At 39.6% G+C, this 25,761-nt stretch overlaps 1 protein-coding gene across 5 annotated transcripts in view; it reads right to left on the bottom strand.

Annotated features, from left to right (window-relative positions):
* inavab (innate immunity activator b) overlaps positions 1-25,761 on the bottom strand; it is a 90,856-nt gene that overhangs the window by 46,705 nt on the left and 18,390 nt on the right. For 3 of the 5 annotated variants that reach the window (XM_061875478.1, XM_061875479.1, XM_061875480.1), the window contains exons 2-3: positions 8,980-9,018; positions 8,811-8,908 (exon numbers count right to left, since the gene is read on the bottom strand). The gene's annotated coding sequence lies outside the window, so the exon portion shown is untranslated. Of the gene's footprint in view, positions 1-8,810; positions 9,019-25,761 lie in introns of all 5 variants that reach the window. The other 2 variants (XM_061875477.1, XM_061875481.1) reach the window with 1 other exon arrangement.

Below are 25,761 nucleotides of genomic sequence, written 5' to 3'. Positions count from 1 at the left end.
ATATATATATATATATATATATATACACATATATAAATATTAAATACAATGATTTGCAAATCCTTTACAACTTATATTCAATTATATAGACAGCAAAGAAAAGATACTTAATGTTCAAACTGGAAAACTTTGTTATTTTTTGCAAATATTAACTCATTTGGAATTTTATACCTGCAACATGTTTAAAAAAAGCTGGCACAAGTGGCAAAAAAGACTGAAAAAAATTAAGGACTGCTCATCAAAGACCTATTTGGACACACAGGTGAACAGGCTGATTGGGAACAGGTGGGTGCCATGATTGGGTGTAAAAGCAGCTTCCATGAAATGCTCAGTCATTCACAAACAAGGATAGGGCGAGGGTCACCACTTTGTCAACAAATGCCTGAGCAAATTGTTTAAGAACAACATTTCTCAACCAGCTATTGCAAGGATTTCAGGGATTTCACCCTCTACCGTCCAAAATATCATCAAAAGGTTCAGAGAATATGGAGAAATCCCTGCATGTAAGCGTTGATATTTCAGACCTCCGTTTCCTCAGGCGGTACTGCATCAAAGAGCGACATCGGTGTGTAAAGGATATCACCACATGGGCTCAGGAACGCTTCAGAGTACCACTGTCAGTAACTACAGTTGGTCGCTACATCTGTAAGTGCAAGTTAAAACTCCACTATGCAAAAGCCAATGCCATTTATCAACAACACCCAGCAACGGACCCCAGCTCATCTCTAAGATGGACTGATGCAAAGTGGAAAAGTCTTCTGTGGTCTGATGAGTCCACATTTCATATTGTTTTTGGAAACTTTGGACGTCGTGTCCTCCGGGACAAAGAGGAAAAGAACCATCCGGACTGTTCTAGGCACAAAGTGTAAAAGCCAGCATGTGTGATGGTATGGGGGTGTATTAGTGGCCAAGGCATGGGTAACTTACACATCTGTGAAGGCACCATTAATGCTGAAAGGTACATACAGGTTTTGGAGCAACATATGTTAAGCCATCATGGACGCCCCTGCTTATTTCTGCAAGACAACGCCAAGCCACGTGTTACAACAGTGTGGCTTTGTAGTATAAGAGTGCGGGTACTAGACTGGCCTGCCTGTAGTCCAGACGTGTCTCCCATTGAAAATATGTGACAAATTACAACAACTTAAGCTGTACATCAAGCAAGAATGGGAAATAATTCCACTTCTCCTCAGTTCCCAAACCTGCACTGAGTGTTGTTAAAAGGAAAGGCCATGTAACACACTGGTAAAAATGTCCCTCTGACAACTTTTTTGCAATATGTTGCTGCCATTAAATTCTATTTGCAAAAAAAAAAAAAGTTTTTCAGTGCGAACATGAAATATCTTGTCTTTGCTGTCTATTCAAATAATTATAAGTTGAAAAGGATTTACAAATTGTATTCTGTTTTTATTTATCATTTACACAACGTGCCGACTTCACTGGTTTTGGGTGTTGTACTTCTGGGACACACACTCAGTCGGAGAAAAAAGTTACACACACAAACATCTATTTCCCGCCCATGTTGTGTAAAATGCTATTGACTGTGTTGTGCTTTTATTGTGAAAGGGCACCACGTCTCTGTTAGGCTCCGAATGTTGCTTGTGAAATGTGACCATTTACATGTGCAAAAACACAAAAAGTGCCATCTAAATGAAATCTATTTGTATTCTTGATGAGGCAATAAAGTGGCTGCACACTCATGTCTGATGTGAAGGTGTCTGGTCCGTGGGTGACGTGACGCACACCGCCGTCCAATCAGAGCGTGAGTCATGTGACTGCAGCGATCCAGGTGTGACTTGCCACTTTGACCCCACGATCACACGGGCGTCGTCACAGCGCCATGGTGACCCTGGCTGGATGATTAACCAAAGGGACGGGCGGAATGTGCGGCGGTGTGGTGGGAAACCACGGCGCTGCGACTTGTTTGCACGGCTCCTAACGCCGGCTGGTATCAGCAGAGATGACGCGTCCTTATCAAGCTGGCAGTGTGGCTTGAATCTGACTCGCATGCTGTGACTCAACCTTCGGACGCTCATCGAAACGTTTTAAAACACACTCTTGCATCGCTTCGCCACCGGACGCGGACTATCGGAGTAGATATCCGCCGATACAGTTTTTAACGATACTGGTCACAGGCATGCGATTTGAACTTCAGGAAAAAGACTGAAAATAAGCCGGGGTCTGGGGGAAACTCCCTCCGAAGCCCCTGGTTTTTCAGCAATTGGACGTGCAAAATTTTGCAGAAAAATAGCACCATTTAAAAATGTTTTAGTGTTCAGTCACTGTTATTTAGTCACTACAGTAATTGTGTTCACATCCACAGGAACCACATGGGTTAGCCTACTCTATACAGTATTTACAACCTTACTAGTGTTCACTTCACATCCACAGATGGTTCATCTACTTATTGACATTATTTACACATAACTATGTCTGTTTCACTTACTATGTTATTTAGTCACTACAATAATTACAACTTCATCCACAGGAACCACATGGGTTAGCCTACTCTATACAGTATTTACAACCTTACTAGTATTCACTTCACATCCACGGATGGTTCATCTAGTTATTGACATTATTTACACATTACTATGTCTGTTATTTAGTCACAATGGTTTTTAGTCACTACATTAATTATGTTTACGTCCACAGGAACCACATGGGTTAGCCTACTCTGTACAGTATTTACAACCTTAATAGTGTTCACTTCACAGTCACAGATGGTTCTTCTACTTATTGACATTATTTACACATAACTATGTCTGTTTCACTTACTATGTTATTTAGTCACTACAATAATTACAACTTCATCCACAGGAACCACATGGGTTAGCCTACTCTATACAGTATTTACAACCTTAATAGTGTTCACTTCACAGCCACAGATGGTTCTTCTATTTATTGACATTATTTACACATAACTATGTCTGTTTCACTTACTATGTTATTTACTCACTACAATAATTACAACTTCATCCACAGGAACCACATGGGTTAGCCTACTCCATAGAGTAATTACAACCTTACTAGTGTTCACTTCACATCCACAGATGGTTCATCTAGTTATTGACATTATTTACACATTACTATGTCTGTTTCACTTACTATGTTATTTAGTCACTACAATAATTACAACTTCATCCACAGGAACCACATGGGTTAGCCTACTCTGTACAGTATTTACAACCTTAATAGTGTTCACTTCACAGCCACAGATGGTTCTTCTACTTATTGACATTATTTACACATTACTATGTCTGTTTCACTTACTATGTTATTTACTCACTACAATAATTACAACTTCATCCACAGGAACCACATGGGTTAGCCTACTCTATACAGTATATACAACCTTACTAGTGTTCACTTCACATCCACAGATGGTTCGTCTAGTTATTGACATTATTTACACATTACTATGTCTGTTTCAGTCACTATGGTTTTTAGTCAGTACGTTAATTATGTTTATGTCCACAGGAACCACATGGGTTAGCCTACTCTATACAGTATTTACAACCTTACTAGTGTTCACTTCACATCCACAGATGGTTCATCTAGTTATTGACATTATTTACACATAACTATGTCTGTTTCACTTACTATGTTATTTAGTCACTACAATAATTACAACTTCATCCACAGGAACCACATGGGTTAGCCTACTCTGTACAGTATTTACAACCTTAATAGTGTTCACTTCACAGCCACAGATGGTTCTTCAACTTATTGACATTATTTACACATAACTATGTCTGTTTCACTTGCTATGTTATTTACTCACTACAATAATTACAACTTCATCCACAGGAATCACATGGGTTAGCCTACTCTATACAGTAATTACAACCTTACTAGTGTTCACTTCACATCCACAGATGGTTCATCTAGTTATTGACATTATTTACACACTACTATGTCTGTTTCACTCACTATGGTTTTTAGTCACTACGTTAATTATGTTTATGTCAACAGGAACCACATGGGTTAGCCTACTCTATATAGTATATACAACCTTACTAGTGTTCACTTCCAAGCCACAGATGGTTCATCTATTTATTGACATTATTTACACATTACTATGTCTGTTTCAGTCACTATGGTTTTTAGTCACTACATTGTGTTTATGTCCACAGGAACCACATGGGTTAGCCTACTCTATACAGTAATTACAACCTTAATAGTGTTCACTTCACAGCCACAGATGATTATTTTACTTATTGACATTATTTACACATAACTATGTCTGTTTCACTTACTATGTTATTTACTCACTACAATAATTACAACTTCATCCACAGGAACCACATGGGTTAGCCTACTCTATACAGTAATTACAACCTTACTAGTGTTCACTTCACATCCACAGATGGTTCATCTAGTTATTGACATTATTTACACATTACTATGTCTGTTATTTAGTCACTATGGTTTTTAATCACTACATTAATTATGTTTATGTCCACAGGAACCACATGGGTTAGCCTACTCTATACAGTAATTACAACCTTACTAGTGTTCACTTCACATCCACAGATGGTTCATCTAGTTATTGACATTATTTACACATAACTATGTCTGTTTCACTTACTATGTTATTTAGTCACTACAGTAATTGTGTTCGAATCCACAGGAACCACCTGGGTTAGCCTACTCTATACAGTAATTACAACCTTATTAGTGTTCACTTCACATCCACAGATGGTTCATCTAGTTATTGACATTATTTACACATTACTATGTCTGTTTCAGTCACTATATTATTTAGTCACTACATTAATTATGTTTATGTCCAAAGGAACCACATGGGTTAGCCTACTCTGTACAGTATTTACAACCTTACTAGTGTTCACTTCACATTCACAGATGGTTCTTCTACTTATTGACATTATTTACACATAACTATGTCTGTTTCACTTACTATGTTATTTACTCACTACAATAATTACAACTTCATCCACAGGAACCACATGGGTTAGCCTACTCTATACAGTAATTACAACCTTACTAGTGTTCACTTCACATCCACAGATGGTTAATCTAGTTATTGACATTATTTACACATAACTATGTCTGTTTCACTTACTATGTTATTTAGTCACTACAGTAATTGTGTTCGAATCCACAGGAACCACCTGGGTTAGCCTACTCTATACAGTAATTACAACCTTACTAGTGTTCTCTTCACATCCACAGATGGTTCTTCTATTTATTGACATTATTTACACATAACTATGTCTGTTTCACTTACTATGTTATTTACTCACTACAATAATTACAACTTCATCCACAGGAACAACATGGGTTAGCCTACTCTATACAGTAATTACAACCTTACTAGTGTTCACTTCACATCCACAGATGGTTCATCTAGTTATTGACATTATTTACAGATTACTATGTCTGTTTCAGTCACTATGGTTTTTAGTCACTACATGAATTATGTTTATGTCCACAGGAACCACATGGGTTAGCCTACTCTATACAGTAATTACAACCTTACTAGTGTTCACTTCACATCCACAGATGGTTCATCTATTTATTGACATTATTTACACATTACTATGTCTGTTTCAGTCGCTATGGTTTTTAGTCACTACATTAAATATGTTTATGTCCACAGGAACCACATGGGTTAGCCTACTCTGTACTGTATTTACAACCTTAATAGTGTTCACTTCACAGCCACAGATGGTTCTTCTACTTATTGACATTATTTACACATAACTATGTCTGTTTCACTTACTATGTTATTTACTCACTACAATAATTACAACTTCATCCACAGGAACCACATGGGTTAGCCTACTCTATACAGTATTTACAACCTTACTAGTGTTCACTTCACATCCACAGATGGTTCATCTAGTTATTGACATTATTTACACATTACTATGTCTGTTTCAGTCACTATGGTTTTTAGTCACTACATTGATTATGTTTATGTCCACAGGAACCACATGGGTTAGCCCACTCTGTACAGTATTAACAACCTTAATAGTGTTCACTTCACAGCCACAGATGGTTCTTCTACTTATTGACATTATTTACACATAACTATGTCTGTTCCACTTACTATGTTTTTTACTCACTACAATAATTACACCTTCATCCACAGGAACCACATGGGTTAGCCTACTCTATACAGTAATTACAACCTTACTAGTGTTCACTGCACATCCACAGATGGTTCGTCTAGTTATTGACATTATTTACACATTACTATATCTGTTTCACTTACTATGTTTTTTAGTCAGTACAATAATTACAACTTCATCCACCGGAACCACATGGGTTAGCCTACTCTATACAGTAATTACAACCTTACTAGTGTTCACTTCACATCCACAGATGGTTCATCTAGTTATTGACTTTATTTACACATTACTATGTCTGTTTCAGTCACTATGGTTTTTAGTCACTACTTTAATTGTGTTTATGTCCACAGGAACCACATGGGTTAGCCTACTCTATGCAGTATTTACAACCTTACTAGTGTTCACTTCACATCCACAGATGGTTCATCTAGTTATTGACATTATTTACACATTACTATGTCTGTTTCACTTACTATGTTATTTAGTCACTACAATAATTACAACTTCATCCACAGGAACCACATGGGTTAGCCTACTCTGTACAGTATTTACAACCTTAATAGTATTCACTTCACAGCCACAGATGGTTCTTCTACTTATTGACATTATTTACACATAACTATGTCTGTTTCACTTACTATGTTATTTACTCACTACAATAATTACAACTTCATCCACAGGAACCACATGGGTTAGCCTACTCTATACAGTAATTACAACCTTACTAGTGTTCACTTCACATCCACATATGGTTCATCTAGTTATTGACATTATTTACACATTACTATGTCTGTTTCGCTTACTATGTTATTTACTCACTACAATAATTACAACTTCATCCACAGGAACCACATGGGTTAGCCTACTCTATACAGTAATTACAACCTTACTAGTATTCACTTCACATCCACAGATGGTTCATCTAGTTATTGACATTATTTACACATTACTATGTCTGTTTCAGTCACTATGGTTTTTAGTCACTACTTTAATTGTGTTTATGTCCACAGGAACCACATGGGTTAGCCTACTCTATGCAGTATTTACAACCTTACTAGTGTTCACTTCACATCCAGAGATGGTTCATCTAGTTATTGACATTATTTACACATTACTATGTCTGTTTCACTTACTATGTTATTTACTCACTACAATAATTACAACTTCATCCACAGGAACCACATGGGTTAGCCTACTCTGTACAGTATTTACAACCTTACTAGTGTTCACTTCACAGCCACAGATGGTTCTTCTACTTATTGACATTATTTACACATAACTATGTCTGTTTCACTTACTATGTTATTTAGTCACTACAATAATTACAACTTCATCCACAGGAACCACATGGGTTAGCCTACTGTATACAGTATTTACAACCTTACTAGTGTTCACTTCACATCCAGAGATGGCTCATCTAATCACTGACATTATTTACACGTTATTTTGCCTCATTCACACATGACTTTGGCATTTTTGCTTTGACGGCTCGGACATTTTTGAGCAGCTTGCATTTTCCTTTTTGTTTCTGCTCAAGTAGATTCCGCCTAGGAATTTATAGCCAATTTTCCGTCTCTTTGACACGTATGCTCTTATGTGTGAATGCCATCTACTGGTCGCACTTATCTTTTCACCAAGCACCACATAAAAATAGCTTCGAGGTCGGTAAGCACAACCAGATTGTCCTTTTCTCAAAAATTGACATGTACGGCATAATTCTGGTTGTGCTTACCGACCTCCATATATATATATATATATATGCTCAGTGGCCTAGTGGCTAGCCGAGTCATACCAAAGACTATAAAAATGGGAGCCATTACCTCCCTGCTTGGCACTCAGCATCAAGGGTTGGAATTGGGGGTTAAATCAGCAGAAATGATTCCCGGGCGGGGCCACCGCGGCTGCTCACTGCTCCCCTCACCTCCCAGGGGGTGATCAAGGGCGACGGGTCAAATGCAGAGAATAATTTCGCCACACCTAATGCGTGTGCGACAATCATGGGTACTTCAACTTTTTAACTTTAGTCCGAAAAGGACGATGGATTAAATCTTTGGCAGTGAATTCACTTCCTTTTACGTTTTACATAATATCAAATCATTTTTTAAGCACGTATAGAACTTAAAATACTTCAATCAGTATGCTGGATTCAACAACGGAATGGGTTAAGCGAAGAAGTCGAGTAATGTAATAATGAGACAAGTTAAATAGTTGAAAGTGTTTACTAACTTGAAGGGAGAATCTTGAACCTTCAAAATAAAAGTCCAAACATGCAGATATGGACTTATCATTATATTTATTTAGTATTATTATGTATGTAAATAAAACATTTAAAACAGGAAGTGATCCAAACGTGTCAGTCAAAGTGGACAAGGTGCTTCTTCCTACTCCTTTTCGTGTCACTTTAAATAAGTTCCCTGTTATCGTGTCATCTTCTTTCTGTTGGCAATTTTGAAATTCCGACTATTTAGAGCTTCGTGAAGAATTTTTGTTAAAACGACCGTTTTGAGTCACACTTAAGTAGATTGAGCATGCTGACGTTACCTTTGACCCCTGCCCCCCAGCACAGAGAACGTGATTAAAATGAGACTTTTCCCGCTCCATTCGGAGGTAAAGAGAGACTAACTGAAGGACACACTGAGGGGTGGAAACAGAAAGCGAAACCGTGACGGATCCAGGTGGAAAAAATGCAGGGTTTCAATCCGAGGTACTCACTTCTGGACGACTTGCTGGGAGTCCGACGGCGTGTGAGGATCCTGGCTGGCGTGTGTGTGCAGAGGAATGAAGAGAAGATGGGTGTGGCCAGAAGGACTCTGCAAGTGTGTGAGCCAGAGTGAGTAACAGCCTGCACTCATGCTGCCTCTTATCAGCCTGACTCACACACCTTCTCTCCTCGGGGGCGGACACCACCGGCCGATACGGTCTGACGATGGGACACACAGAGAAGACAAGATATTGAGGAAGTTGTTGTTGAGCTCTCCACTAACATCAGGAACATCTGATATTTCAAAAGCAGGCCATGGATCCATTTTATACAGACTGTGACTTTATTGTTGCAGACTATCATACATGGTATATCATACCATGATGTATGATACCAAGTATTATGATACCACGTATGATATAACATGTATGATGATACCACGTATGATGATAACACGTATCATATAGTGTGTATGATGATACCACGTAAGATGATATACCATATATGATACCATGTATGATGATACCATGTATGATACCGTGTATAACTATACCACCTATGATGAAACCATGTATGATGATACCACTTATGATATACCATGTATGATACCATGTATGGCCATACCAGTTATGATGATACCACGTATGATGATACCATGTATGATATACCATGTATGATGATACCATGTATGATGATAACACGTATCATATACTGTGTATGATGATACCACGTATGATGATAACACGTATCATATACTGTGTATGATACCACGTATGATGATATACCATATATGATACCATGTATGATCATACCATGTATGATACCATGTATAACTGTACCACCTATGATGAAACCATGTATGATGATACCACTTATGATATACCATGTATGATACCATGTATGGCTATACCAGTTATGATGATACCACATATGATGATACCATGTATGATGATACCATGTATGATATACCATGTATGATGATACCATGTATGATGATAACACGTATCATATACTGTGTATGATGATACCACATATGATGATACCACGTATGATGATAACACATATCATATACTGTGTATGATTATACCACGTATGATGATATACCATATATGATACCATGTATGATCATACCATGTATGATACCGTGTATAACCATACCACCTGTGATGAAACCATGTATAATGATACCATGTATGATACCGTGTATAACTATACCACCTATGATGAAACGATGTATGGTGATACCACTTATGATATACCATGTATGATACCATGTATGGCTATACCAGTTATGATGATACTACGTATGATGATACCATGTATGATGATAACACGTATCATATACTGTGTATGATGATACCACATATGATGATACCATGTATGATACCACATATAATAATACCATGTATGATATACCATGTAGGATGATACCATGTACCGTGTATGACTATATCACCTATGATGAACCCATGTATGATGATACCACTTATGATATACCATGTATGATACCATGTATGGCTATACCAGTTATGATGATACCATGTATGCTATACCACATATGATACCTGTATGACGACACCGCGTATGATACCGTGTATGTCTGTCTATACCACCTATGCTGAAACCATGTATGATGATACCAAGTATGATACCATGTATGATATAACATGTGTGATGATACCACGTATGATGATAACACGTATCATGTATTGTGTATAATTATACCACGTAAGATGATACCATGTAAGCTATACCATGTATGATACCACGTATAATAATACCATGTATGATATACCATGTATGATGATACCATGTATGATACCGTGCATGACTATACCACCAATGATGAAACCATGTATGATGATAACACGTATCATATACTGTGTATGATGATATCACATATGATGATACCACGTATGATGATACCATGTATGATACCACGTATAATAATACCATGTATGATACACTATGTATGATGATACCATGTATGATACCGTGCATGACTATACCACCTATGATGAAACCATGTATGATGATACCACTTATGATATACCATGTATGATACCATGTATGGCTATACCAGTTATGATGATACCAAGTATGCTATACCATGTATGATATACCATATATGATACCTGTATGACGACACCACGTATGATACCGTGTATGTCTGTCTATACCACCTATGCTGAAACCATGTACGATGATACCACGTATGATGATACCATGTATGATATAACATGTATGATGATACCACGTATGATGATAACACGTATCATGTATTGTGTATAATTATACCACGTATGATGATACCATGTAAGCTATACCATGTATGATACCACGTATAATAATACCATGTATGATATACCATGTATGATGATACCATGTATGATACCGTGCATGACTATACCACCTATGATGAAACCATGTATGATGATACCACTTATGATATACCATGTATGATACCATGTATGGCTATACCAGTTATGATGATACCATGTATAACATATATGATACCACGTATGATATAACATGTATGATGATACCACGTATGATGATAACACATATCTTATACTGTGTATGATTATACCACGTATGATGATACCATGTAAGCTATACCATGTATGATACCACGTATAATAATACCATGTATGATATACCATGTATGATGATACCATGTACCGTGTATGACTATACCACCTATGATGAAACCATGTATGATGATACCACTTATGATATACCATGTATGATACCATGTATGGCTATACCAGTTATGATGATACCACGTATGATGATACCATGTATGCAATACCATGTATGATACCACGTATAATAATACCATGTATGATATACTATATATGATACCATGTATGACGACACCACGTATGATACCGTGTATGTCTGTCTATACCACCTATGATGAAAACATGTATGATGATACCACTTATGATATACCACGTATGATACATGTATGGCTATACCAGGTATGATGACACCACTTTTGATGATACCATGTATGAACCGTGTATAACTATACCAGGTATGTTGACACCGCGTATGAAGATACCTTTTATGACACCACTTTTGATGATATCATGTATGATACCGTGTATGACTATACCGTGTATGACTATACCATGTATGATGATACCATGTATGATATACAATGTATGATGATACCACGTATGATGACACCACTTTTGATGAAACCATGTATGACTATACCATATTGTGATGATACCATGTATGATGATACCATTTATGACACCACTTTTGAAAATACAATGTATGACTATACCACCTATGATGATACCATGTATGATGATACCTTGTAGGATGATACCATGTATGAAGATACCTTTTATGACACCGCTTTTGATGATACCATGTATGATACCGTGTATGACGATACCATGGGGGCGGCATGGCGTAGTGGGTAGAGCGGCCGTGACAGAAACCTGAGGGTTGCAGGTCCGCTTCCCACCTATTAACATGTAAAAATCGCTGCCGTTGTGTCCTTGGGCAGGACACTTCACCCTTGCCCCCGGTGCCGCTCACACTGGTGAATGAATGATGAATGAATGATTGGTGGTGGTTGGGGGGGCCGTGGGCGCAAACTGGCAGCCACGCTTCCGTCAGTCTACCCCAGGGCAGCTGTGGCTACAGATGTAGCTTACCACCACCTTTGTGTGAATGAATGATGGCTTCCCACTTCTCTGTGAGCACTTTGAGTAACTGACAATAGTAAAGCGCGATATAAATCTAATCCATTATTATTATACAATGTATGATGATACCATGTATGATGACACGACTTTTGATGAAACCATGTATGACTATACCATATTGTGATGATACCATGTATGATGATACCATTTATGATGACACCACTTTTGAAGATGACTATACCACGTATGTTGATACCAAGTATGACGATACCATGTAAGACAATACCACGTATGACGATACCATGTATAACATCATACTATGTAAGATGATATTATGTATGATGATGCCATGTATGAAGTGAAGTGAAGTGAATTATATTTCTATAGCGCTTTTCTCTAGTGACTCAAAGCGCTTTACATAGTGAAACCCAATATCTAAGTTACATTTAAACCAGTGTGGGTGGCACTGGGAGCAGGTGGGTAAAGTGTCTTGCCCAAGGACACAACGGCAGTGACTAGGATGGCGGAAGCGGGAATCGAACCTGCAACCCTCAAGTTGCTGGCACAGCCACTCTACCAACCGAGCTATGATGATGCCATGTATGATACAGTGTATGAAAATACCACTTATGATGACACATGAATAATATACCACGTTTAACTACGAACCCCATTTCCATATGAGTTGGGAAATTGTGTTAGATGTAAATATAAACAGAATACAATGATTTGCAAATCCTTTTCAAGCCATATTCAGTTGAATATGCTACAAAGACAACATATTTGATGTTCAAACAAAAAAAAAAAAAAGATGGGGCTTAGATGGCAGCATTTGTTGTTCCAAAACCTGTATGTACCTTTCAGCATTAATGGTGCCTTCACACATGTGTAAGTTACCCATGTCTTGGGCACTAATACACCCCCATACCATCACACATGTGTAAGTTACCCATGCCTTGGGCACTAATACACCCCCATACCATCACACATGTGTAAGTTACCCATGTCTTGGGCACTAATACACCCCCATACCATCACACATGTGTAAGTTACCCATGCCTTGGGCACTAATACACCCCCATACCATCACACATGTGTAAGTTACCCATGCCTTGGGCACTAATACACCCCCATACCATCACACATGTGTAAGTTACCCATGTCTTGGGCACTAATACACCCCCATACCATCACACATGTGTAAGTTACCCATGCCTTGGGCACTAATACACCCCCATACCATCACACATGTGTAAGTTACCCATGTCTTGGGCACTAATACACCCCCATACCATCACACATGTGTAAGTTACCCATGTCTTGGGCACTAATACACCCCCATACCATCACACATGTGTAAGTTACCCATGTCTTGGGCACTAATACACCCCCATACCATCACACATGTGTAAGTTACCCATGCCTTGGGCACTAATACACCCCCATACCATCACACATGTGTAAGTTACCCATGTCTTGGGCACTAATACACCCCCATACCATCACACATGTGTAAGTTACCCATGCCTTGGACACTAATACACCCCCATACCATCACAGATGTGTAAGTTACCCATGTCTTGGGCACTAATACACCCCCATACCATCACACATGTGTAAGTTACCCATGTCTTGGGCACTAATACACCCCCATACCATCACACATGTGTAAGTTACCCATGTCTTGGGCACTAATACACCCCCATACCATCACAGATGTGTAAGTTACCCATGTCTTGGGCACTAATACACCCCCATACCATCACACATGTGTAAGTTACCCATGCCTTGGGCACTAATACACCCCCATACCATCACACATGTGTAAGTTACCCATGTCTTGGGCACTAATACACCCCCATACCATCACACATGTGTAAGTTACCCATGCCTTGGGCACTAATACACCCCCATACCATCACACATGCTGGCTTTTACACTTTGCGTCGATAACAGTCTGGATGGTTCGCTTCCCCTTTGGTCCGGATGAAAAAATGTCAAATATTTCCAAAAACAATTTGAAATGTGGACTCGTCAGACCACAGAACACTTTTCCACTTTGCATCAGTCCATCTTAGATGATCTCAGGCCCAGAGAAGCCGGCGGCGTTTCTGGATGTTGTTGATAAACAGCTTTCGCTTTGCATAGTAGAGCTTTAACTTGCACTTACAGATGTAGCGACAAACTGTATTTAGTGACAGTGGTTTTCTGAAGTGTTCCAGAGCCCATGTGGTGATATCCTTTCGAGATTGATGTCGGTTTTTGATCCAGTGCCGTCTGAGGGATGGAAGGTCACGGTCATTCAATGTTGGTTTCCGGCCATGCCGCTTACGTGGAGTGATTTCTCCAGATTCTCTGAACCTTTTGATGATATTATGGAGCGTAGATGTTGAAATCCCTAAATCTCTTGCAATGTCACTTTGAGAAAGGTTGTTCTTAAACTGTTTGACTATTTGCTCACACAGTTGTGGACAAAGGGGTGTACCTCGCCCCATCCTTTCTTGTGAAAGACTGAGCATTTTTTGGGAAGCTGTTTTTATACCCAATCATGGCACCCACCTGTTCCCAATTAGCCTGCACACCTGTGGGATGTTCCAAATAAGTGTTTGATGAGCATTCCTCAACTTATTCAGTATTTATTGCCACCTTTCCCAACTTTTTTGTCACGTAGTGCTGGCATCAAATTATAAAGTTAATGATTATTTGCAAAAAAAATCAGTTTGAACATCAAATATCTTTCCATGGCTTGAAAAGGATTTGCAAATCATTGTATTCTGTTTATATTTACATCGAACACAATTTCCCAACTCATATGGAAACGTATGACTAAACCATTTATGATAAACAATGTATGACGATACTATTTAGTTCTTTGAGAATTATTCCATAAAAAGTACAATTTATATTGGTTCTAAAAAGACCAACATTATTCACATTAGAATTTTGCCAAGAGTGAGATGCAGTTTTTATTTCACACGACTACTTTTCATCAATTAACAGAAAAACTTGAGGTGAAGGATTCTAAGGTTTCTTTAGAAAGGTCGTTACAAAATTGGTAAATGGGAGATTTTTATTTCCAGGCCACATCTCCCAGAGGAGTGGACGAGACCAGTTGGTGAGTTCTGCTATGGAGAGGCAAGAACATGCATGATTTATTGAGGGCCAAACAGCACCTGTCTCTCACCACATGTCTCGCATTCACTCCTGTCTCACATTCACTCACTAATATCAAAATTCCGTCTGGACTTCCAGGAATGTTGCGTCCACACACACAAGAAGAAAAAGAAGGTCCCGGACACGGTGAAGAACATCTCATATGACAAGCAGCACGGCGGGAAAAAGCAACTGTCTCCATCCGTTAGTGACTTCCGTCTCGGACACCATCGTGAACATTTTTTATACTGTTTGTCCTCATTCGGGGCACGGCGACAGAGATTTTAGGTAAAGGCCCTGTAGGAGCCTAAATACTGTTTAAGTTCATTTACATTTTATGGAAGGTGCTTTATGTTTAATCAGCCAAAAGGGGACTATTTACCTTATTTGCATGATAAGAAAATTGATAAATTGAATGCTTAGAGCAGGGGTGTCCATTACGTGGATCGCGAGCTACCAGTCGACCGCGGGGGGTGTGTCAGTCGATCTCCAGCCAGGCTTTTAAAAAAAAACAACACGCCGGACTGTAGTCAGTTGGAAGCGTGTCTTAATGAAATTAAACAATGGATGTCCGCTAACTTTTTGCAACTCAACGCCAAAAAAACGGAAATGCTGATTATCGGTCCTGCTAGACACCGACCTCTATTTAATAATACAACTCTAACATTTGACAACCAAACAATTAAACAAGGTGACTCGGTAAAGCAGGGGTGCCCATTATGTCGATCGCGAGCTACCAGTGGACCGCGAAGGGTGTGTCAGTCGATCTCCAGCCAGCCTTTTAAAAAAAATAGACCTAAAAATGAGTGATCATCAATCTTCACCAAGACGTCACTTAAATGACATTCACGGTACCGGAGGGTCTTGTGAGATGACGCTGGCTGCTGCAAGATCATTATTATGAAAATATGACCGAGAGGAAGGAGAGAAACACTTTTTATTTCAACAGACTCTCGCGCCGTACCTTCCGTCAAAACTCTAAAGGCCGACTGCACATTTCCTATCTTCACAATAAAAGCCCTGCTTCATGCTGCCTGCGCTAACTAAATACAGAGTCTCGGAAAACTGGCGTGCACAAGCGATCCCTCAGAAAGCTGGCGTGCACATCACTTGTGCACGCCAGCTTTCCGAGACTCTTATTTTGTTAGCGCAGGCAGCATGAAGCAGGGCTTTTATTGTGAAGATAGGAAATGTGCAGTCGGCCTTTAGAGTTTTGACGAAAGTCTGTTGAAATAAAAAGTGTTTCTCGCCTTCCTCTCTGTCATTTTTTCATAATAATGAACTGGCAGCAGCCAGCGTCATCTCACAAGACCCTCGGGTGCCGTGAATGTCAATCAAGCAAGCTACGGAATTTGCCGCCAATGTTTTTCTTGTAAAGTGTATGGAAGCTGGATGAATTAGATGCCAAAAACCAACCACTTTCATGTGGTATTGTACAGAAAGGACAACTTTTTTTCTCCTCCATTTGAAAATGTGGGCGTTATCATCATTACTGTCTGATTCCAATCAATGCAAGTCATCAGAATCAGGTAATACACCAACTTATATTCTTGTCTTTGTGAAAGAAAGACATCTATATGTGTTACACATGCTTGTATTATCATTAAACACATTTAACTTGTTTACAAAAATGTCTCTTTCATAAATAAATAAATATAAATGATATATATAAATGAGGTAGATCCCCTCGAGTTGGTCAATTGAAAAGTAACTCGCCTGCAGAAAAAGTGTGGGCACCCCTGGCTTAGAGTAATTATATAAAGCTCACTTTAATTGTAATTATTACATTTGTCAAAATGATTTGATGACGTAACTGTTTTAAGTGCATATATGGCGGAAGGATCTGTGTGGTAAGGGGGTTTTTGGACGCAAGGTGTCATGGGTAATTGCTGTCAGGTGCGGTGGAATCGAGCAACACCGTTTTTTGACCTCACTCATACTTATTCTCATTCATACTTTTTCTAACTAGTACTGCAACAAACTCTCTTTATTTTGTCATTCATTTGCTCCCACATCGTGACTTTTTTATGTTTTGAATTATTAAAAGGTTCAGAGAATCTGGAGAAATCACTGCAGGTAAGACATGATATTACGGACCTTCCATCCCTCAGGCGGTACTGCATCAAAAAAAGCGACATCAGCGTGTAAAGGATATCACCACATGGGCTCAGGAAGACTTCAGAAAACAACTGTCAGTAACTACAGTTGGTTGCGACATCTGTAAGTGCAAGGTAAAACTCCACTATGCAAAACCAAAGCCATTTATCAACAACACCCGGAAACGCCGCCGGCTTCGCTGGGCTCGAGCTCATCTAAGATGGACTGATGCAAAGTAGGTAAAGTGTTCTGTGGTCTGACAAGTCCACATTTCAAATTGTTTAAGAACAACATTTCTCAACCAACTATTGCAAGGAATTTATGGTCCGAAATATCATCAAAAGGTTCAGAGAATCTGGAGAAATCACTGCACGTAAGACATGATATTACGGACCTTCTATCCCTCAGGCGGTACTGCATCAAAAAAAGCGACATCCGCGTGTAAAGGATATCACCACATGGGCTCAGGAAGACTTCAGAAAACCACTGTCAGTAACTACAGTTGGTCGCGGCATCTGTAAGTGCAAGGTAAAACTCCACTATGCAAAACCAAAGCCATTTATCAACAACACCCGGAAACGCCGCCGGCTTCGCTGGGCTTCAGCTCATCTAAGATGGACTGATGCAAAGTAGGTAAAGTATTCTGTGGTCTGACAAGTCCACATTTCAAATTGTTTTAAGAACCACATTTCTCAACCAACTATTGCAAGGAATTTATGGTCCGAAATATCATCAAAAGGTTCAGAGAATCTGGAGAAATCACTGCAGGTAAGACATGATATTACGGACCTTCTATCCCTCAGGCGGTACTGCATCAAAAAAGCGACATCAGCGTGTAAAGGATATCACCACATGGGCTCAGGAAGACTTCAGAAAACCACCGTAAGTAACTACAGTTGGTCGCTACATCTGTAAGTGCAAGGTAAAACTCCACTATGCAAAACCAAAGCCATTTATCAACAACACCCGGAAACGCCGCCGGCTTCGCTGGGCTTGAGCTCATCTAAGATGGACTGATGCAAAGTAGGTAAAGTGTTCTGTGGTCTGACAAGTCCACATTTCAAATTGTTTAAGAACAACATTTCTCAACCAACTATTGCAAGGAATTTATGGTCCGAAATATCATCAAAAGGTTCAGAGAATCTGGAGAAATCACTGCACGTAAGACATGATATTACGGACCTTCCATCCCTCAGGCGGTACTGCATCAAAAAAAGCGACATCAGCGTGTAAAGGATATCACCACATGGGCTCAGGAAGACTTCAGAAAACAACTGTCAGTAACTACAGTTGGTTGCGACATCTGTAAGTGCAAGGTAAAACTCCACTATGCAAAACCAAAGCCATTTATCAACAACACCCGGAAACGCCGCCGGCTTCGCTGGGCTCGAGCTCATCTAAGATGGACTGATGCAAAGTAGGTAAAGTGTTCTGTGGTCTGACAAGTCCACATTTCAAATTGTTTAAGAACAACATTTCTCAACCAACTATTGCAAGGAATTTATGGTCCGAAATATCATCAAAAGGTTCAGAGAATCTGGAGAAATCACTGCACGTAAGACATGATATTACGGACCTTCTATCCCTCAGGCGGTACTGCATCAAAAAAAGCGACATCCGCGTGTAAAGGATATCACCACATGGGCTCAGGAAGACTTCAGAAAACCACTGTCAGTAACTACAGTTGGTCGCGGCATCTGTAAGTGCAAGGTAAAACTCCACTATGCAAAACCAAAGCCATTTATCAACAACACCCGGAAACGCCGCCGGCTTCGCTGGGCTTCAGCTCATCTAAGATGGACTGATGCAAAGTAGGTAAAGTATTCTGTGGTCTGACAAGTCCACATTTCAAATTGTTTTAAGAACCACATTTCTCAACCAACTATTGCAAGGAATTTATGGTCCGAAATATCATCAAAAGGTTCAGAGAATCTGGAGAAATCACTGCAGGTAAGACATGATATTACGGACCTTCTATCCCTCAGGCGGTACTGCATCAAAAAAGCGACATCAGCGTGTAAAGGATATCACCACATGGGCTCAGGAAGACTTCAGAAAACCACTGTAAGTAACTACAGTTGGTCGCTACATCTGTAAGTGCAAGGTAAAACTCCACTATGCAAAACCAAAGCCATTTATCAACAACACCCGGAAACGCCGCCGGCTTCGCTGGGCTTGAGCTCATCTAAGATGGACTGATGCAAAGTAGGTAAAGTGTTCTGTGGTCTGACAAGTCCACATTTCAAATTGTTTAAGAACAACATTTCTCAACCAACTATTGCAAGGAATTTATGGTCCGAAATATCATCAAAAGGTTCAGAGAATCTGGAGAAATCACTGCACGTAAGACATGATATTACGGACCTTCCATCCCTCAGGCGGTACTGCATCAAAAAAGCGATATCAGCGTGTAAAGGATATCACCACATGGGCTCAGGAAGACTTCAGAAAACCACTGTAAGTAACTACAGTTGGTCGCGACATCTGTAAGTGCAAGTTAAAACTCCACTATGCAAAACCAAAGCTATTTATCAACAACACCCGGAAACGCCGCCGGCTTCGCTGGGCCTGAGCTCATCTAAGATGGACTGATGCGAAGTGGAAAAGTGTTCTGTGGTCTGACAAGTCCACATTTCAAATTGTTTAAGAACAACATTTCTCAACCAACTATTGCAAGGAATTTATGGTCCGAAATATCATCAAAAGGTTCAGAGAATCTGGAGAAATCACTGCACGTAAGACATGATATTACGGACCTTCCATCCCTCAGGCGGTACTGCATCAAAAAAGCGATATCAGCGTGTAAAGGATATCACCACATGGGCTCAGGAAGACTTCAGAAAACCACTGTAAGTAACTACAGTTGGTCGCGACATCTGTAAGTGCAAGTTAAAACTCCACTATGCAAAACCAAAGCTATTTATCAACAACACCCGGAAACGCCGCCGGCTTCGCTGGGCCTGAGCTCATCTAAAATGGACTGATGCAAAGTGTAAAAGCGTTCTGTGGTCTGACGAGTCCACATTTCAAATTGTTTTTGGAAACTGTGGACGTCATGTCCTCTGGACCAAAGAGGAAAAGAACCATCCGGATTGTTCTAGGCTTGAACTGTAAAAGGCAGCATGTGTGATGGTATGGGGGTGTATTAGTGCCCAAGGCATGGGTAACTTACACATGTGTGATGGTATGGGGGTGCATTAGTGCCCAAGGCATGGGTAACTTACACATGTGTGATGGTATGGGGGTGTATTAGTGCCCAAGGCATGGGTAACTTACACATGTGTGATGGTATGGGGGTGTATTAGTGCCCAAGACATGGGTAACTTACACATGTGTGATGGTATGGGGGTGTATTAGTGCCCAAGACATGGGTAACTTACACATGTGTGATGGTATGGGGGTGTATTAGTGCCCAAGGCATGGGTAACTTACACATGTGTGATGGTATGGGGGTGTATTAGTGCCCAAGACATGGGTAACTTACACATGTGTGATGGTATGGGGGTGTATTAGTGCCCAAGGCATGGGTAACTTACACATGTGTGATGGTATGGGGGTGTATTAGTGCCCAAGGCATGGGTAACTTACACATGTGTGATGGTATGGGGGTGTATTAGTGCCCAAGGCATGGGTAACTTACACATGTGTGATGGTATGGGGGTGTATTAGTGCCCAAGACATGGGTAACTTACACATGTGTGATGGTATGGGGGTGTATTAGAGCCCAAGGCATGGGTAACTTACGCATGTGTGATGGTATGGGGGTGTATTAGTGCCCAAGACATGGGTAACTTACACATGTGTGATGGTATGGGGGTGTATTAGTGCCCAAGGCATGGGTAACTTACACATGTGTGATGGTATGGGGGTGTATTAGTGCCCAAGGCATGGGTAACTTACACATGTGTGATGGTATGGGGGTGTATTAGTGCCCAAGGCATGGGTAACTTACACATGTGTGATGGTATGGGGGTGTATTAGTGCCCAAGACATGGGTAACTTACACATGTGTGATGGTATGGGGGTGTATTAGTGCCCAAGGCATGGGTAACTTACACATGTGTGATGGTATGGGGGTGTATTAGTGCCCAAGACATGGGTAACTTACACATGTGTGATGGTATGGGGGTGTATTAGTGCCCAAGGCATGGGTAACTTACACATGTGTGATGGTATGGGGGTGTATTAGTGCCCAAGGCATGGGTAACTTACACATGTGTGATGGTATGGGGGTGTATTAGTGCCCAAGGCATGGGTAACTTACACATGTGTGATGGTATGGGGGTGTATTAGTGCCCAAGACATGGGTAACTTACACATGTGTGATGGTATGGGGGTGTATTAGTGCCCAAGGCATGGGTAACTTACACATCTGTGAAGGCACCATTCATGCTGAAAGGTACATACAGGTTTTGGAGCAACACATGTTAAGCTATCATGGACGCCCCTGCTTATTTCAGCAAGACAATGCCAATCCACGTCTTACAACAGCGTGGCTTCATAGTAAAAGAGTGCAGGTACTAGACTGGCCTGCCTGTAGTCCAGACCTGTCTCCCATTAAAATGTGTGGCGCATTATGAAGCCGGTTTTGAGTTTTGTACAACATTTTTTGTGAGGAAACTGGAGATGTGCCTCTTATGGAGATTTGAACCCTCAGACCGAACCGACATGCTTACCACCAAGCACCAGGATATATTTGTTATGCTTCACCAAAGAAGTGATGGCCGACTCTGAAAGAGAACATTTGACTTGGAACAAAGAGACCACAAATGTCACCCGTCCAATCAATGTTCTCTTATCTCAGAGCGGGAAACTCCAAAGTACCTGAAGGTGCGACACTTTGGCAAGCAACCAAAAGACCGCAGGCAATCTTTGTTCTTTATTCAAACACAGTGTTACTGTTCAAACTGTGTGTCATGTTACAGTAGCCTAAAATATTAAGTAAACCTCTGCCTTGTTTTTAATGAATACTTAGGTCTACTACACTACTGTATTGTAATGTTATTATGTTGGTACTTGATGAATACTTAGGTCTACTACACTACTGTACTTTAATGTTGTCATTATGGTGGTACTTGATGAATGCTTAGGTCTACTACACTACTGTACTTTAATGTTGGTCATTAAGGTGGTACTTGATGAATACTTAGGTCTACTACACTACTGTACTTTAATGTGTGTCACTATGGTGGTACATGATGAATACTTAGGTTTACTACCCTACTGTACTTTCATGTTGTCATTATGGTGTTACTTGATGAATACTTAGGTCTACTACCGTACTGTACTCTAATGTTGTCATTATGGTGGTACTTGATGAATACTTAGGTCTACTACCCTACTGTACTTCAATGTTGTCATTATGGTGGTACTTGATGAATACTTAGGTGTACTACCCTACTGAACTTTAATGTTGTCATTATGGTGGTACTTGATGAATACTTAGGTCTACTACACTACCGTACTTTAATGTTGTCATTATGGTGGTACTTGATGAATACTTAGGTCTACTACTGTACTGTACTCTAATGTTGTCATTATGGTGGTACTTGATGAATACTTAGGTCTACTACACTACTGTACTTCAATGTTGTCATTATGGTGGTACTTGATGAATACTTAGGTGTACTACCCTACTGAACTTTAATGTTGTCATTATGGTGGTACTTGATGAATACTTAGGTCTACTACACTACTGTACTTCAATGTTGTCATTATGGTGGTACTTGATGAATACTTAGGTGTACTACCCTACTGAACTTTAATGTTGTCATTATGGTGGTACTTGATGAATACTTAGGTCTACTACACTACTGTACTTTAATGTTGTCATTATGGTGGTACTTGATTAATACTTAGGTCTACTACACTACTGTATTGTAATGTTATTATGTTGGTACTTGATGAATACTTAGGTCTACTACCCAACTGTACTTTAATGTTGTCATTATGGTGGTACTTGATGAATACTTAGGTCTACTACAGTACTTTATTGTAATGTTATGTTGGTACTTGATGAATACTTAGGTCTACAACCCAACTGTACTTTAATGTTGTCATTATGGTGGTACTTGATGAATACTTAGGTCTACTACCCTACTGTACTTTAATGTTGTCATTATGGTGGTACTTGATGAATACTTAGGTCTACTACACTACTGTACTTCAATGTTGTCATTATGGTGGTACTTGATGAATACTTGGGTCTACTACGCTACTGTACTTTAATGTTGTCATTATGGTGTTACTTGATGAATACTTAGGTCTACTACCCTACTGTACTTTAAAGTTGTCATTATGGTGGTACTTGATGAATACTTCGGTCTACTACACTACTGTACTTTAATGTTGTCATTATGGTGGTACTTGATGAATACTTAGGTCTACTACACTACTGTACTCTTTAAGAGTAAACAAACTAAAAGTTTAAGAACATGGCAGCTACAATAGTTTCATGTGGTGTGGCCAGGTCAGGATGTGGACTAGACCTCCTTCAGTCCAAGACTGGTCCAGTGGGACCAGCTGGTGGTTTTTCCTCAGCAGCAGTCCCCAAGGAGGCAGACCGAAGCCTTTGTGTCTGAGATGGCAGCTGCCTAAACAAATTCCTCAAATATTCCCCCGTCATTTTTACCAGAAGACTCCTGGTGCCACTGGCCTCGTTATTGACGTCGCTCATCCTTACGTCTACTAAACGAGTTTAAGCTCCTTTGGCTACCCTAAATTCCGGACTTTTTTACTATGCTTTGAAACCTGCGGCTTATAAAACAACATTTTTCTTCGCTAACGCCCATTATGCAAATATTTTTAGTTTAACACAAGTAGAAACATGTTCATTCCTGCTGTTTAAAGCTTTGAACCGGAAGTAGAAGTGCCGTCCACTACTTGTCCATAGCGTTTCTACTCGTATGGAGTCATAACGCCGACGTTTGTACGTTCCACAATATAACGAAAACAATTCTTACTTACTAAACCATTCCATGTGTGATGTCTGTAAGGAGTCTTTGCATGTTTATTTGTACGTGCTGAAGTTAGCGTAGTTAGCATTAGCTAATATGGCACTCTTTTTGTATTTTTTTAGTTTCACAAATTCCTTCGTAAATTCACCAAAACGTCACTGTGGAGTTATTGAGTCTGTTTAGCTGAATGCAGAGCTAGCTTGCGCAGCTAGCGAGCCCGTGACGATGACTTCTGTTTTGTTTCATCAGCTGTTTACTGCCCTGTTACAGACGCCGTTTGGAAACAATTACGATATGAAAATGAACATTTACAGAATATTTTTCACAACAAAAAAATTATAAAAAAATAAATTATTTATTATTATTATAAAATAAATATTTTTTAATATTTAGTGGGTGTGGCTTAAATATCGGTGCACTCTGTAGTCCGGAAAATATGCTACTATGGGCTATCTTTTCTGGATGATATAGAAAATATTGAGTCTGTTTAGCTGATTGGAGAGCTAGCTTGTGCAGCTAGCGGGTCCATGACTATGACTTCTGTTTTGTTTGATCCCCCGTTTTACTACCTTGTTACAGATACCGTTTGGAAACAATCAAGGTATGTAAATAAACATTTACAAAATATTTGTGTAAATATCTCATTTCACAACATATATATCTGCAACTTATAGTCTTGTGTGGCTAATATATGGAAACATTTTTTTTTTTTCATTTTGTGGGTGTGGCTTAAGTATCGGTGCACTCTGTAGTCTGAAAAATACGCCACTATGGGCTAACTTTTCTGGACGATTTAGAAGTTATCGAGTCTCTTTAGCTGATTGTAGAGCTAGCTTGTGCAGCTAGCGGGTCCATGACGATGACTTCTGTTTTGTTTTATCAGCCGTTTTACTGCCGTGTTACAGATACTGTTTGGAAACAATTAAGGTATGTAAATAAACATTTACAAAATATTTGTGTAAATAACTAATTTCACAACATATATATCTGCAACTTATAGTCTGGTGCTGCTAATATATGGAAAAAAATGTTTTAATTTAGTGGTGTGGCTTAAATATCGGTGTACTCTATAGTCCGGAAAATATGCA

Source organism: Nerophis ophidion, linkage group LG16 (genome assembly GCF_033978795.1).
Source record: "Nerophis ophidion isolate RoL-2023_Sa linkage group LG16, RoL_Noph_v1.0, whole genome shotgun sequence".
Classification (NCBI taxonomy): domain Eukaryota; kingdom Metazoa; phylum Chordata; class Actinopteri; order Syngnathiformes; family Syngnathidae; genus Nerophis; species Nerophis ophidion.
This window is presented reverse-complemented; position numbering and strand designations above follow the sequence as displayed.